At 45.3% G+C, this 16,391-nt stretch overlaps 1 protein-coding gene across 12 annotated transcripts in view; it reads right to left on the reverse strand.

Annotated features, from left to right (window-relative positions):
• LOC124720011 (basement membrane-specific heparan sulfate proteoglycan core protein) overlaps positions 1 to 15,921 on the reverse strand; it is an 801,341-nt gene extending 785,420 nt beyond the window's left edge. For all 12 annotated transcript variants that reach the window (XM_047245254.1, XM_047245262.1, XM_047245258.1 and 9 more), the window contains exons 1-2: positions 15,857 to 15,921; positions 6,752 to 6,955 (exon numbers count right to left, since the gene is read on the reverse strand). The gene's annotated coding sequence lies outside the window, so the exon portion shown is untranslated. The remainder of the gene's footprint in view (positions 1 to 6,751; positions 6,956 to 15,856) is intronic.
• Between the last annotated feature and the right edge of the window lie 470 nt (positions 15,922 to 16,391).

The following is a 16,391-nucleotide window of genomic DNA, read 5'->3' on the forward strand; positions in this document are numbered from 1 at the left end:
AAGGGGAAACTTTATTGACACATTCCTGGGGTCAGATACATCACATGATCACACTGACAGAACCACAGGCACATAGACACAGGCAACAGAGCATGCACAATGTCCGCACTAGTACAGTGTATATCCACCTTTCGCAGCAATGCAGGCTGCTATTCTCCCATGGAGACGATCGTAGAGATGCTGGATGTAGTTCTGTGGAACGGCTTGCCATGCCATTTCCACCTGGCGCCTCAGTTGGACCAGCGTTCGTGCTGGACGTGCAGACCGCGTGAGACGACGCTTCATCCAGTCCCAAACATGCTCAATGGGGGACAGATCCGGAGATCTTGCTGGCCAGGGTAGTTGACTTACACCTTCTAGAGCACGTTGGGTGGCACGGGATACATGCGGACGTGCATTGTCCTGTTGGAACAGCAAGTTCCCTTGCCGGTCTAGGAATGGTAGAACGATGGGTTCGATGACGGTTTGGATGTACCGTGCACTATTCAGTGTCCCCTCGACGATCACCAGTGGTGTACGGCCATTGTAGGAGATCGCTCCCCACACCATGATGCCGGGTGTTGGCCCTGTGTGCCTCGGTCGTATGCAGTCCTGATTGTGGCGCTCACCTGCACGGCGCCAAACACGCATACGACCATCATTGGCACCAAGGCAGAAGCGACTCTCATCGCTGAAGACGACACGTCTCCATTCGTCCCTCCATTCACGCCTGTCGCGACACCACTGGAGGCGGGCTGCACGATGTTGGGGCGTGAGCGGAAGACGGCCTAACGGTGTGCGGGACCGTAGCCCAGCTTCATGGAGACGGTTGCGAATGGTCCTCGCCGATACCCCAGGAGCAACAGTGTCCCTAATTTGCTGGGAAGTGGCGGTGCGGTCCCCTACGGCACTGCGTAGGATCCTACGGTCTTGGCGTGCATCCGTGCGTCGCTGCGGTCCGGTCCCAGGTCGACGGGCACGTGCACCTTCCGCCGACCACTGGCGACAACATCGATGTACTGTGGAGACCTCACGCCCCACGTGTTGAGCAATTCGGCGGTACGTCCACCCGGCCTCCCGCACGCCCTCGCTCAAAGTCCGTCAACTGCACATACGGTTCACGTCCACGCTGTCGCGGCATGCTACCAGTGTTAAAGACTGCGATGGAGCTCCGTATGCCACGGCAAACTGGCTGACACTGACGACGGCGGTGCACAAATGCTGCGCAGCTAGCGCCATTCGACGGCCAACACCGCGGTTCCTGGTGTGTCCGCTGTGCCGTGCGTGTGATCATTGCTTGTACAGCCCTCTCGCAGTGTCCGGAGCAAGTATGGTGGGTCTGACACACCGGTGTCAATGTGTTCTTTTTTCCATTTCCAGGAGTGTATTATTACTTGATAATCAGAATTAGCCCTCGAAACGCCATCATGCCATGCGTGGGAAAAACATAACTGTGCAATTTTGGTAACCATTTTTGGAAACAGTGATCAATAGAGTATTATATATTAACTAACGTTCAGTCATGATCACAACACTTATTTGAGACATAAGTGTTGTGGTACATAACTTCGTAGCGGTTTTGTTTTGCATGTTGGTATGCCGGTTGCTATGGATTTATTTGTGTATTGTCATTTTTTATTTGTAGTTCACTGTTACTATTTGAGTTCACATAGCGTCACTTTGTTATTTAGAGATAGTGAGTGGGGCTGTGGACTCTAGAAACTGGAGAGCCAAGTGGAGCAATCGGAACATTTCCGACATATTCTTCTGTCTGATTTCAACAGATGGGTGACGGCAGAGGACGCAGCCAGAAACAATTGCGCCGTGTACGGTCTAACAACCCTACCACAACAAAGGCCAAAAATTAATTATGATTGTGGTGTTGCTCACGCTGCTAAGTATTGCATTTTCGGGCAACAGCAAAGTTATACTATGTGGCAGGTGTCATTAGAGCACAGTTAATAAAGTCATTTCTTGAAATAATGGATAAACTAGGCAGTCATCTTTTCCTGTTTCCCACGCTGGTCTCGTTGTGAACTCGTGGCTTAATCGTCGAAAATCTAGGTGGTGATGATTCCAAGCAAAGAGGCCTAGGTGTTATTCTGCGATATTCAAAAGTATTATACACTCCTGGAAATGGAAAAAAGAACACATTGACACCGGTGTGTCAGACCCACCATACTTGCTCCGGACAGTGCGAGAGGGCTGTACAAGCAATGATCACACGCACGGCACAGCGGACACACCAGGAACCGCGGTGTTGGCCGTCGAATGGCGCTAGCTGCGCAGCATTTGTGCACCGCCGCCGTCAGTGTCAGCCAGTTTGCCGTGGCATACGGAGCTCCATCGCAGTCTTTAACACTGGTAGCATGCCGCGACAGCGTGGACGTGAACTGTATGTGCAGTTGACGGACTTTGAGCGAGGGCGTATAGTGGGCATGCGGGAGGCCGGTTGGACGTACCGCCGAATTGCTCAACACGTGGGGCGTGAGGTCTCCACAGTACATCGATGTTGTCGCCAGTGGTCGGCGGAAGGTGCACGTGCCCGTCGACCTGGGACCGGACCGCAGCGACGCACGGATGCACGCCAAGACCGTAGGATCCTACGCAGTGCCGTAGGGGACCGCACCGCCACTTCCCAGCAAATTAGGGACACTGTTGCTCCTGGGGTGTCGGCGAGGACCATTCGCAACCGTCTCCATGAAGCTGGGCTACGGTCCCGCACACCGTTAGGCCGTGTTCCGCTCACGGCCCAACATCGTGCAGCCCGCCTCCAGTGGTGTCGCGACAGGCGTGAATGGAGGGACGAATGGAGACGTGTCGTCTTCAGCGATGAGAGTCGCTTCTGCCTTGGTGCCAATGATGGTCGTATGCGTGTTTGGCGCCGTGCAGGTGAGCGCCACAATCAGGACTGCATACGACCGAGGCACACAGGGCCAACACCCGGCATCATGGTGTGGGGAGCGATCTCCTACACTGGCCGTACACCACTGGTGATCGTCGAGGGGACACTGAATAGTGCACGGTACATCCAAACCGTCATCGAACCCATCGTTCTACCATTCCTAGACCGGCAAGGGAACTTGCTGTTCCAACAGGACAATGCACGTCCGCATGTATCCCGTGCCACCCAACGTGCTCTAGAAGGTGTAAGTCAACTACCCTGGCCAGCAAGATCTCCGGATCTGTCCCCCATTGAGCATGTTTGGGACTGGATGAAGCGTCGTCTCACGCGGTCTGCACGTCCAGCACGAACGCTGGTCCAACTGAGGCGCCAGGTGGAAATGGCATGGCAAGCCGTTCCACAGGACTACACCCAGCATCTCTACGATCGTCTCCATGGGAGAATAGCAGCCTGCATTGCTGCGAAAGGTGGATATACACTGTACCAGTGCCGACATTGTGCATGCTCTGTTGCCTGTGTCTATGTGCCTGTGGTTCTGTCAGTGTGATCATGTGATGTATCTGACCCCAGGAATGTGTCAATAAAGTTTCCCCTTCCTGGGGCAATGAATTCACGGTGTTCTTATTTCAATTTCCAGGAGTGTATTTACATTGTGTTTATGTGAGATTTTGGTGTGCGTTATTCTGCCTCTGTTGCCCTGCGGTCGTCTTTTTGTGGTATTCGTGCAATCGGAAAATCGGACAAAATAAATCTTGTAATTTTTTGTATGTCGCAAATATTACAAAATACACTGCGTGATCAGAAGTATCCGGACACCCTCAACAACAAACGTTTTTAATATTAGGTGTGTTGTCCTCCCACCCACTGCCTGGTACTCCATATCAGCGACCTCAGCAGTCATCAGACATCGTGAGAGAGCAGAATGGGGCGCTCCGCGGAACTCACGGACTTCGAGCGTGGTCAGGTGATTGGGTGTCACTTGTGTCATACGTCTGAACGCGAGATTTCCACACTCCTAAACATCTCTATGTCTACTGTTTCTGGTGTGATAGTGAAGTGGAAACGTGAAGGGACACGTACAGCACAAAAGCGTACAGGCCGACCTCGTCTGTTGACTGACAGAGACTGTCGACAGTGTGTGTGATGTCCTTAGGTTAGTTAGGTTTAAGTAGTTCTAAGGACTGATGACCTCAGATGTTAAGTCCCATAGTGCTTAGCGCCATTTGAACCGCCGACGGTTGAAGAGTGTCGTAATGTGTAATAGGCAGACATCTATCCAGACCGTCACACAGGAGTTCCAAACTGCATCAGGATCCTTTGCAAGTACTATGACAGGCGGGAGGTGAGAAAATTTGGATTTCATGGTCGAGCGGCTGCTCATAAGCCACACATCACGCAGGTAAAGGCCAAACGACGCCTCGCACGGTGTTAGGAGCGTAAACATCGGACGGTTGAACAGTGGAAAAGCGTTGTGTGGAGTGACGAATCACGGTACACAATGTGGCGACCCGATGGCAGGGTGTGGGTATGGCGAATGCCCGGTGAACGTCATCTGCCAGCGTGCGTAGTGCCAACAGTTAAATTCGGAGGCGGTGGTGTTAAGGTGTGGTCGTCTTTCTCATGGAGGGGGCTTGCACCCCTTGTTGTTTTGCGTTGCACTATCACAGCACAGGCCCACATTGATGTTTTAAGCACCTTCTTGCTTCCCAATGTTGAAGAGCAATTAGGGGATGGCGATTGCATCTTTAAACACGATCGGACACCTGTTCACAATGCACGGCCTGTGGTGGAGTGGTTACACGACAATAACATCCGTGTAATGGACTGGGCTGCACAGAGTCCTGACCTGAATCCTATAGAATACCTTTGGGATGTTTTGGAACGCTGACTTCGTGCCAGGACTCACCGACCGACATCGACACCTCTCCCCAGTGCAGCACTGCGTGAAGAATGGGCTGCCATTCCCCGAGAAACCTTCCAGCACCTGACTCAACGTATGCCTGCGAGAGTGGAAGCTGTCATCAAGGCTAAGGGTGGGCCAACACCATATTGAATTCCAGCATTATTGATGGAGGGCGCCAGGAAATTGTAAGTTATTCTCAGCCAGGTGTCCGGATACTTTTGACCACATAGTGTAGCATCTCTCTGTCTGCCTGTTTACAGATGCTATGCCTCCTTCATTACGCATAAAACTCACACTGTTTGTTTACGAGCAACTTAAATGAGTACTCTGCAGCTGGCGTTCGTTTAAAGTATACCGATTGAATATGGCGCGAAAGTTTTGCAGTCTTTTGGGATGAGGATCTTCACATAACTTTGCCGAAATGGAGTTTCCGATATTTTCTCTGTCGCTTGCTATACAGGCCATAATGGTTATATATATATATATATATATATATATATATATATATATATATATATATATATATATATATATGCTCTACACGACATCCAGCCATGGAGTTATGATTACATGTACCTTAGGCTGTTAAGAATTGGTTCTACCGACCAGTTTGATGGTTTCTCCAGCAGCTTTCCACTCTTCACATTCATATTAATAATATAAAATATGTACTTTGGATATACTAATGTAATATGCTTACCTCTAAGATATTTATGAAAGTTTTTCGATACGATAAGCTTTGTTTACCTTCGTGTGAAATTTATTTCTTCGGGCATGGCACGTTCTCAAACTCAGCTAACTAGTTGTATTGAAAATGGAACTTCTGAAATCTTGCCGCCTCTTCGATAAATTTCTGAATGGACCCATGCGTCCGCTTGCTAGTTTCCAATACAGATGACTGTATCAAGTGCGTTTGTTTGTTTACGGATGTACAGTGGTTGATGAGAGCAAATGTATTCTCAGTTGGGAACTTTCGAATAATAAACCGAAAAATACAGAAAAAAAGAAAGAGCAATTACATTTGGCTGGTCAGAAAATGTGAAGAAGGTGAAAAAACAGAGGTAATGACAAATAATCAGATCATACCGTCAAAATTAAGTACAAGGTGTGGAAATGTCAGTAGGACAGACAAATGTAAGTATCTAGTTGAAATCATCTATCCTAATCCAGAGGAAAAAAATCCGTTGTGAAAGATTTATGAAAGGTGGACATAAGAAAGCATACATATAATTTTTGAACAATCACCTCCAGAAACGCAAAAAAATATCACTACAAAACAGTATTCCAGCGAAAATGTGAATATTCAAGAGAAGTTAAACAATCAGGAAAAAGGGAAGAAGAAGAAGATGCTAGGAAACAAAGCAATAGTAGAAAGGTTTCAATTAATAAGTAACGCCGGAAGAACACAATAATATTTTCAAAAATCGGACAAAATTAGAAAAAGAAGACTGTGGGAGCATGAATGAGTCCTAGAAGACTGACAAGAGGAAATCGTACTGCGTTTTGCAAAATGCCTTACTGGCTTAGGAAACTACATGAAGAAAAGAGAAGAAACTGGCGTAAATAAGTAACAAATTGAAGACAGACTAAAATTAAGAGTGCTAAGGTTTCTCAGACAAAACAGATTCAAAACGACTGAAAATAGTCAGTAGAAGTGAAGGAAGGAAAGAAAGTATATAGATGAAGGAGTAAAGGAATTGTCGGAAAGACGAAGTGGTAGCTGGCATGTGATGAAAGAAAGAAATTGCAATGTCAACTGACAGAAAAAGAGGTGGGACGCTTGTAGCATTAATCTTACTAAAAAGAAATGTACGAACTTTTCCTCTTTGCCCGAACGTCATCTCAAGCACGAAGTTCGTTTTGAAAGGCGTTTCCTGCTTCCGTTGTTAGCGTCTCCATGGCAACGATGCTGAGCGTACGCCCTCCCCTGCCATCTACCGAGCGCATACGGAAGACTGTCTCACCTTCCTTATGATGACTCGGTTCCGCTCCGTGCCACCAGTCGAGGATGTGGCGCTTGGCGCGCTGCAGGAGGTCTCCGAAGCCGGCGGCAGATGTCTCTGAGTGCGGAACGTCCCTCGCTAGTTCGGCCTCTTGGAAGTCATCTTCCAGTTGCGAGAAGGGCGCGACGACGAAAGATTCGCGCGTCGCAGCTGGAGCAGGAATTCCTGTCGGGCGGGGATAAAAAAACATACAGTTTATCAATCTGCGCTTCTATAAATGCTCAGAGGTAACAGACATATTCATACATCCTGAATGAATATGAAACTCAGTGAAATACAAGTTATTAATTTATTGAATATTCATTTTTACTTGCACGTTTTCACATTAAATGTTGAAAGTGCCCCCCCCCCCCTCTCCCCTTGTTGTTGAATCCACAATTCAATTCGTCTAATCATGTTTCCAAACACAAGCTGCAACATTTCTTCTGTAACAGAAGCAGTGAAAGTGGATATTGCAGTTTTCGATTCGTCGATGGATTTTGGACGCTTTTTATAGACAGTTGCTTTCGCTGCACCCCAGCAGGAAAAATCAGGTGGTGTTAGGACAGACGATCGTGGAGGCCAAAGTCCCTGTGAAATTATGCGATCACCAGAAACATCAGCAAGCAGTGACATTGAAACGCGAGCTGTATGTGCGGTTGCGCCATCTTGTTGAAAATAACCGTTCAGTGTTTCACTTAACACAATTTCTCCTACGAATGGGAACAGAATTTCACTGTAGTATCGTTGTGCGTTTACTGTTTCGTTGAAAAATACGGGACCCACAATCCGACGTCTAGAAATTGCAATCCAAACTCCTATTTTCACAGAATGAAGTGGTTCCTCAGGAATACACAATGGATTTGCAGTACTCCACATACCAGAATTTTGCTAGTACATGTACCCGAATAAATGAAACCACGCCTCATCGGAGAAAAATGTTTCATTAAGAATATCCCTTCCATTTTGTTGAACGAACTTTTTGAACCGTTGACAATAATGCAGTCTCTTGCCATTATCAATATTTTTCAGTTGTTACACGACTGTCACTTTGTATGGCAAAAGTTCCGATTTTTTCCTTACAGTTGTGTGGGCCGTTCCGACACTAACATAGATTTCCTGGGCGAGTTTTCTTACTGACTTGTTCGAACTCGTGGACATTTTACCGGAAATATCGAGTAGTTTATCCTCAGACAAAACGCTAGGACGACCACTTCTCGGTGCAACTGTCACTGAACCCGTACTTCGAAATTTGTTAATCAAATCTCGCACAGTATCGCGATCTGGAAATGTTGTTTCCGGAAAAACTGATTTAAATGTTAAACGATCTGAAACTGTGTATTTACGGCCAGCTTTGAACACTTGTTGGACTAAAAATACACGTTCTACAATGGTTACCATTTTAGCAGTAACAAAAACCAACAAAGGAACTAAACTTAAACGTTCACACCGAGACGTGACGACACACACCAAAGATGCTACTGACGCTGGCTGAGATAAACGAAACAGTGGAATGTCGGCAGAGTCCACTTGAAGGGAAGTAACCCAGGCAGGCGAACAACCACACGGCACGCGCGGCTAACAATCATACGGCACTGTGGAGAGACTTTATGAACACCCCGCATGTGTGAATAACCTTCCGCTTTTCATCCAACAAGCAAAATTGGTACTTTTTGCAGACGATACTAGTATTACAATAAATCCCATTAGAGGGAACGCAATAGAAGAGATAATAATGTTCATTTAGGTGGGTCTCGGAAAATGGATTCTCCTAAATTTTCTAAAAGAAAACACCCTTAATTCAGTTCTGTGCAATAATGACAGTCATATCAACAACTCATATAGCATATGAGCAAGAGTCAATAAATAAGGCCGAATACTCCAAATTTTTTGTATGTAACTTAACTAGAAGAGGCTTTTCAAACAATCAAGTTCAGTTGCTTTTGCTCTTCGTATAATTGCTCATCTTGGAAACAAACGTATCAACCTCTTGACATATTTTGCGTATTTCCACTCACTAATGCAGTACGGAATAATTTCTGGGGTAGCTCATCATTTAGAAACAAACTGTTTATTGCACAAACGAGAGCAATAAGAATATTATGTGGTATTCAGTCAGGGACGACATGTAGGGAGCTATTCAAGGAGCTGGGCATTTTAACTGCGCCGCCACAATATATGTTGGTCACAGATCCGCTCAATATGCCACCCGGAATTACTGTCTTTTCTCATACACAAAATTACTTACAAAATCCTTACTTTCTAAAAAAAAAAAATAACTTCCTTCGGAGCTCATACTGCACACGTCCGTACCACTGAAAAGCCGGGCTCCCGACCACTTACACTGCTGTAAGCATTTTATATCTGCAAGAGAAAAGACGAGAGATAAATACTCCGTTGTGATTGGTCAGTTTCCTTCAAGGCCAATAGAAAAACATTACTCTCTGACGTTAGTCTGCGCTCCTCATGGCTAACCAATCAACAAATAACACACTTTAGAACTGTACTTTTCCCCGAAATAAATATTTAACATTCTGATATCTTGTTTATACTTTACGTTATTAACTATTTTCATTTGCAGTCCAGTTAGCTTTCCTTTTACCATAAACTGGTTTGATGCAGCCCTCCATGCTACTCTATCCTGTGCAAGCTTCTTCATCTCCCGGTACTTACGGCAACCTACATCCTTCCGAATCTGCTTAGTGTATTCATCTCTTGGTCTCCATCTACGATTTTTACCCTCCACGCTGCCCTCCAATGCTAAATTTGTTGTCCCTTGATGCCTCAGAACATGTCCTACCAACCGATCCCTTCTTCTAGTCAAGTTGTGCCACAAACTCCTCTTGTCCCCAGTTCTATTCAATACCTCCTCATTAGTTATGTGATCTACCCATCTAATCTTCAGCATTCTTCTGTAGCAACACTTTTCGAAAGCTTCTACTCTCTTCCTGTCTAAACCATTTATCGTCCATGTTTCACTTTCATACAGGGCTACACTCCATACAAATACTTTCAGAAACGACTTCCTGGCACTTAAATGTATACTCGACGCTAACAAACTTCTCTTCTTCAGAAATGCTTTCCTTGCCATTGCCAGTCTACATTTTATATCCTCTCTACTTCGACCATCATCAGTTATTTTGCTCCCCAAATAGTAAAACTCCTTTACTACTTTAAGTGTCTCATTTCCTAATCTAATTCCCTCAGCAGCTCCCGACTTAGTTCGACTACATTTCATTGTGCTCGTTTTGCTTTTGTTGATGTTCATCTGATATCCTCCTTTCAAGACACTGTCCATTCCGTTCAACTGCTCTTCCAGGTCCTTTGCTGTCTCTGAGAGAATTACAATGTCATCGGCAAACCTTAAATTTTTTTCTTCTCCATGAATTTTAATACCTACGCCGAACTTTTCTTTTGTTTCCTTTACTGCTTGCTCAATATACAGACTGAATAACATCGGGGAGAGGCTACATCACTGTCTCACTCCCTTCCCAACCACTGCTTCCCTTTCATGCCCCTCGACTCTTATAACTGCCATCTGGTTTCTGTACAAATTGTAAACATCCTTTTGCTTCTTGTATTTTACCCCTACCACCTTTAGAATTTGAAAGAGAGTACTGCAGTCAACGTTGTCAAAAGCTTTCTCTATAAGTCGTAGAGTTAGTATGGCCTCACATGTTCCAATATTTGTACGGAATCCAAACTGATCTTCCCCGAGGTCGGCTTCTACCAGTTTTTCCATTCCTCTGTAAAGAATTCGCGTTAGTATTTTGCAGCTGTCACTTATTAAACTGATAGTTCGGTAATTTTCACATCTGTGAACACGTGCCTTCTTCGGGATTGGAATTATTATATTCTTCTTGAAGTCTGAAGGTATTTCGCCTGTCTCATACATTTTGTTCGCCAGATGGTAGCTGTTATGATACAAAATTGCCCATCGTCTGCAGTCATACTGTCCGCAGCTCGTGGTCGTGCGGTAGCGTTCTCGCTTCGCGCGCCCGAGTTCGCGGGTTCGATTCCCGGCGGGGTCAGGGATTTTCTCTGCCTCGTGATGACTGGGTGTTGTGTGATGTCCTTAGGTTAGTTACGTTTAAGTAGTTCTAAGTTCTAGGGGACCGATGACCATAGATGTTAATTCCCATAGTGCTCAGAGCCATTTGAACCATTTTTTTTTTTTTTTTTTTTTTTTTTTGCTTTCATACTCTCTTGAAACTTCCTCACACTGCAGCGTTCATTAGCAGAACCATGATCTAGAAATTTAGTTTAGACAACATTCACGCATCATCCACACCACTGAAAGCATATATAAAACTGTACAAACATTAATTAACAAAAAACAAATATACATTAACAAAAAAAAGCCTTCAAGAAATAACCAGAAGAATTCATAAAATCGTTCTCTCGGCCTGTTGGTTGAATGTACGCCACTGTACTCTGAGGGATGAAAATTAGTACCAAGTACTCGATTGCAGCCACTTCAGATCATCTGTCACTGCCCACGCGTGAGTCATTCTCCCGATGCACAGGCTCCAGATAGGAGCGATATAAGGCGCCACGCCCCACAATGTTAACCCTTTCGTGAGCCGTGGGGAACATGCTTCCCACTACAGTGAACTCGCTTCTAGTCCCGTGGGATTGACAGCTCCCACCTCTGTACGGTGCTGCCACCTAGTGAACAGTATAGGGTACTACTTCCAGTCGGAAGTTCCCGCCGTTTTCGCTGTACCTTCGCGCAGAGGCATTGTGTAGCTGAGTGTTGCTCTGTAGAGTGGTGTTTGCGTGGGATTTTGTGATTTTTTCCTCAGAGCTATAGTATAAGGTAAATACTTCTGATTTACCCAAATTTATGATGGAAAACGTAAAATTGCAGCGAGGAGAATTCCAGTTTGAAACAAAAGGAGCCATTTCTGCAGTAAAATGGATGGCTAACCGTCCAGTCACTTTCCTGTCCTCAATTCATGACCCGTGAGAAACAGCCACAGTGAATAGGAAAAACAAGAATGGTACTAGTACAGAGATATCTTGTCCTGAAGTTGTGGCAGAAATCAACAAAATAAAGGGTGGTGTCGATAAGTTTGATCAATTACGAGAGAGGTATGCTATTGGCAGACGTTCTGTAAAATGGTGGCACAGAACGTTTTATTTCCTGGTGGACGTTGCTGTAGTGAACATTTTTATCCTGTGGAAAATAAGTAAAAGAGAAAGTGGACAGCACGATCAGCTCACATACAGGATCCATCTAGCCAGGCGATTGATCGCTGGCTTCTCATCCCAAAAAAGGCGTGGACAAAAACCTGTCTTTCTGGCAAAAATGGGTAAAGTACCTGAAGATTTTCTTCATGTGGCTGTAGGGGAGCATCGACCCATTTTGGGAGAAACCTACTGGACATGACGTCATTGCAGTACCATTGCTGCGAAAAAGAGCACTCGCTGTGTTTGTACATATTGTCAAATACCACTTTGCATAGACTCATGTTTCAGAAAATTTCATGGCAAGTAATTGTGGACAATCATTGTAACAAGAGAAGTAAATTTATCAAATAAATATGACACATATTGAAAAAGTTGTTTTTGTCATTTAACTCCAAGGAAGGGCAGTGGGAAGAATACTTCCCATCTTGTTGTGTAACCTCACTTTCACAGTCGGAGCAAATTTGATATTCTGTATGATAAATATACCTGTCTGTTGACTACTATCTGCTCTCCATTCATTAAAAAAAAACTGCTCAATAATTTTGCCCACGAAAGGCTTAATTACGCAATTGTATTACCTATGTGTGGTATTCCTGATGTTTCATTACTCCACGTTGATTATCTTTTGGTGGTGTGATTTTTTTCTGTCAGTGCGTTTTCGTGCTGTGCAATGGGTGACGTGATGGTCGTCGTTTAGAAGTTATGACTGTGTTGCAGTTGGCAGACTGCGATGACGTCATTCGTCAAAGTGGACGAGTCGAATTGACGGCCCCGGACTAAAGTGCGCGTCACTTACGACGGCGGCCGAGTTTAGGTTCGTTCTGCGCATCTGACGTCACAAACCACAGTCGGCCAGTGAACAGAGAACGACGTTGCCAGAGCTCGACTGCAGTGCAGAGCACGGACGAGTGGCTTCAGTTTTGGAAACGTTCAGTCACAAATAAAGTAATTGAACAAAAGCAATGTCTTGATAGCAGACTTTTTATAAAGGAAAGTTTGGAAAAAGCATTCTTTATACCAATTGCTTCATATTCTATTAATTAATTAAACCAAACAAGCAATAAGCCTCCTAATTCAGGCGATAGCAAGTAAAGGTGTTTGTATCATTCTCACTAACCGTTTTTTCGCAATAAAGAACAGTGGTAATTGTTTATTTCCTATTGTATTTCGACGAAACGTGAGTAATTCATAGTCATATCAGCAGTGTTTGTCGGTATTTTGCGCGGTGTTTTAAAGTCCTCCAGGAGATACATTGAATGACGAGATGTATTAGTGTAATGGTTAAAGTGTATGGCTGCTAAGTGAAAGGTTCTGAGTTCAAACCTTGATCGGTGCACAATATTTTCTTTATTTAAATACAATATCGAAGTGTCTTACTTCATGAATTTTATTCGTTTGAATGTAAATTTTTGAAATTTCTAGTGGCAACTAAACTCGATCATATGGAAAGTGTACGCTATGGAGTTTTACCTCTGCAAACTCTTCAAAATTTCGTGGAATGGTTTACTACATCTATTTTTTTTTATAATGGTGCATAATAACTGCGTTGGACATCGAAACAAAATTAAGTAATTTGTGGGGGGAAGGTATCAGTCAAGAAGATGTGTAAAAATCAAATTTTTGGGCCAAATAGTTTTTGTGATATCGAATGATGAGTGTGTCAAAGCAGTCGGAACACCGCGTGTCTGCACAGGCGAGCAGTGCAGTGATGACAAAATGCGGGGAGCACGTCTCTGTAGCAGCGAAAGGGTTAATGCGGCCGTGGTGGCTTTACTTCATGAACTGCGCGCTCCCCCCTAAACGTAGGTTTGCGAACTATACTATACTATGGCGCTGCTTCTCTTGGCGCGTACAACTGGCGACGCAGCAATCTCCCGCGTGTGGGCGGGCATGCGCGAGCCGCCAAGATAAAAGAACTGAACTATAACATCGGGTGATTCAGTGGACCAGCAGAGGCGTGACAACCTGCCCGAATGTTTGTCAAACAAGGAAACAGCTGTCCTCATCTCGGGAAGGCATAGAAGTCCACAGAAAGGTACCTCCTGGTCCTCGTGAATCTTGAACTTAGCATCCCGGTTCATGTTCACACTGATCTGGATGGATGAACTCGAGTCATACTACAAAAAACACTCCCAATAGTGACAGAACTCTGTTTGGACTGATCTACACCCTCCACACACTGTCAGTCAGTCAGCTCATTGGGGCCGCTGCTCGCATCGTCACTGTCAAATTTCTGTGTTGTTTTGCTCAATAAAGATGTGCACCTTACGTGCTGCTGTAAGCAATAGCCTCTTGCAAAGTACCCCACTGCAAATGTCCATCACATGCTGCTCCTTTCACACCTGCATTCAGTGACAACTGCATTTAATGTCAAGTTTGCAACCTGAGACGTGAGTTTCTCCTGGCCCATACAACTTTCAAACAACTTCCGGGAATTCTGGCAGGTAACACTAAATGGTGCAAGCTGTTCGAGATTCTGAAAAAAAGTAGGGGTAAGCTATAGGGAGAGACGGGTCATATACGATATGTACAACAACCAAGAAGGAATAATAAGAGTGGACGATCAAGAACGAAGTGCTCGTATTAAGAAGGGTGTAAGACAAGGCTGTAGCCTTTCGCCCCTACTCTTCAATCTGTACATCGAGGAAGCAGTGATGGAAATAAAAGGAAGGTTCAGGAGTGGAATTAAAATACCAGGTGAAAGGATATTAATGATACGATTCGCTGATGACATTGCTATCCTGAGTGAAAGTGAAGAAGAATTAAATGATCTGCTGAACGGAATGAACAGTCTAATGAGTACACAGTGTGGTTTGAGAGTAAATCGGAGAAAGACGAAGGTAATGAGAAGTGGTAGAAATGAGAACAGCGAGAAACTTAACATTAGGATTGATGGTCACGAAGTCAATAAAGTTAAGGAATTCTGCTACCTAGGCAGTAAAATAACCAATGACGGACGGAGCAAGGAGGACATCAAAAGCAGACTCGCTATGGCAAAAAAGGTATTTCTGGCCAAGAGAAGTCTACTAATATCAAATACCGGGCTTAATTTGAGGAAGAAATTTCTGAGGATGTGCGTCTGGAGTACAGCATTGTATGGTAGTGAAACATGGACTGTGGGAAAACCGGAACAGAAGAGAATCGAAGCATTTGAGATGTGGTGCAATAGACGAATGTCGAAAATTAGGTGGACTGATAAGGTAAGGAATGAGGAGGTTCTACGCAGAATCGGAGAGGAAAGGAATATGTGGAAAACACTGATAAGGAGAAGGGACAGGATGATAGGACATCTGCTAAGACATGAGGGAATGACTTCCATGGTACTAGAGGGAGCTGTAGAGGGAAAAAACTGTAGAGGGAGACAGAGATTGGAATACGTCAAGCAAATAATTGAGGACGTAGGTTGCAAGTGCTACTCTGAGATGAAGAGGTTAGCACAGGAAAGGAATTCGTGGCGGGCCGCATCAAACCAGTCAGTAGACCAAAAAAAAACACTTTCAGCGATCGCCAATATTTCGGCGGGAGCGCACCCCACCATTTTCGAGGCAAACTGAAACGGAGACGCGACGTAGTTGCAAATTTAAAACGTCCGTCCTCAAACATGGAGGAAAGGTAGCACCCACACTGAACACTAGCGCCACCAAAGATGACCAAAGTCAGAGCCATCGATAGTGAGACTACGGATTCGCAGGTGAGGTAGTATTGACTCTGCCCCTCTGTTTTCTGACAAGGGAGAGAGCCGGATTCCAAACAGAGTTTAAACAGAAACCTCCATCCCTGTTAACAAGGTTGCTCGCTAATTTAATCTCAGCTGCCTGCCTAGTAACACTGCCCCAATAGGTGGACGTGCATGCAAATATATAGGAGAGAGAGAGGGTGATGGCCGGTACCCACCTGGTGCTGCAGTGGAGGAGTAGTTGTCCGCGTGGTCGTGGTGCTGCTGGTGCTGCTGGTGCTGGTGGTGGGGGTGGTGGTGGTGCGGCCTCTGCAGCAGCGGGGGGGCGTGCGGCCGGGCGGCTTCCGCCCCAGGCTCGTCGAAGACCAGGTCGTTGTCCACCTGGAACACCCACCAGCCCGTCATCACTATCAAGGCTCCAGGACAGTGCTCTCCAGTTAAGCTGTCAGCGAAGAGCCGGCATACCGGGCAGTCCTAGGTTTGACAATGTTGCTCGCTATCTCGCTATGTACAGGGTGGTCCACTGATCGTGACCGGGCCAAATATCTCACTAAATAAGCGTCAAACGAAAAAACTACGAAGAACGAAACTTGTCTAGCTTGAAGGGGGAAACCTGACGGCGCTACGGTTGGCCCGCTAGATGGCGCTGCCATAGGTCAAACGGATATCAACTGCGTTTTTTTTTAAAATAGGAACCCACATTTTTTATTACATATTCGTGTAGTACGTAACGAAATACGAATGTTTTAGTTG

The sequence above is a fragment of the Schistocerca piceifrons genome, chromosome 11 (assembly GCF_021461385.2).
Source record: "Schistocerca piceifrons isolate TAMUIC-IGC-003096 chromosome 11, iqSchPice1.1, whole genome shotgun sequence".
Taxonomy (NCBI): Eukaryota; Metazoa; Arthropoda; class Insecta; order Orthoptera; family Acrididae; genus Schistocerca; species Schistocerca piceifrons.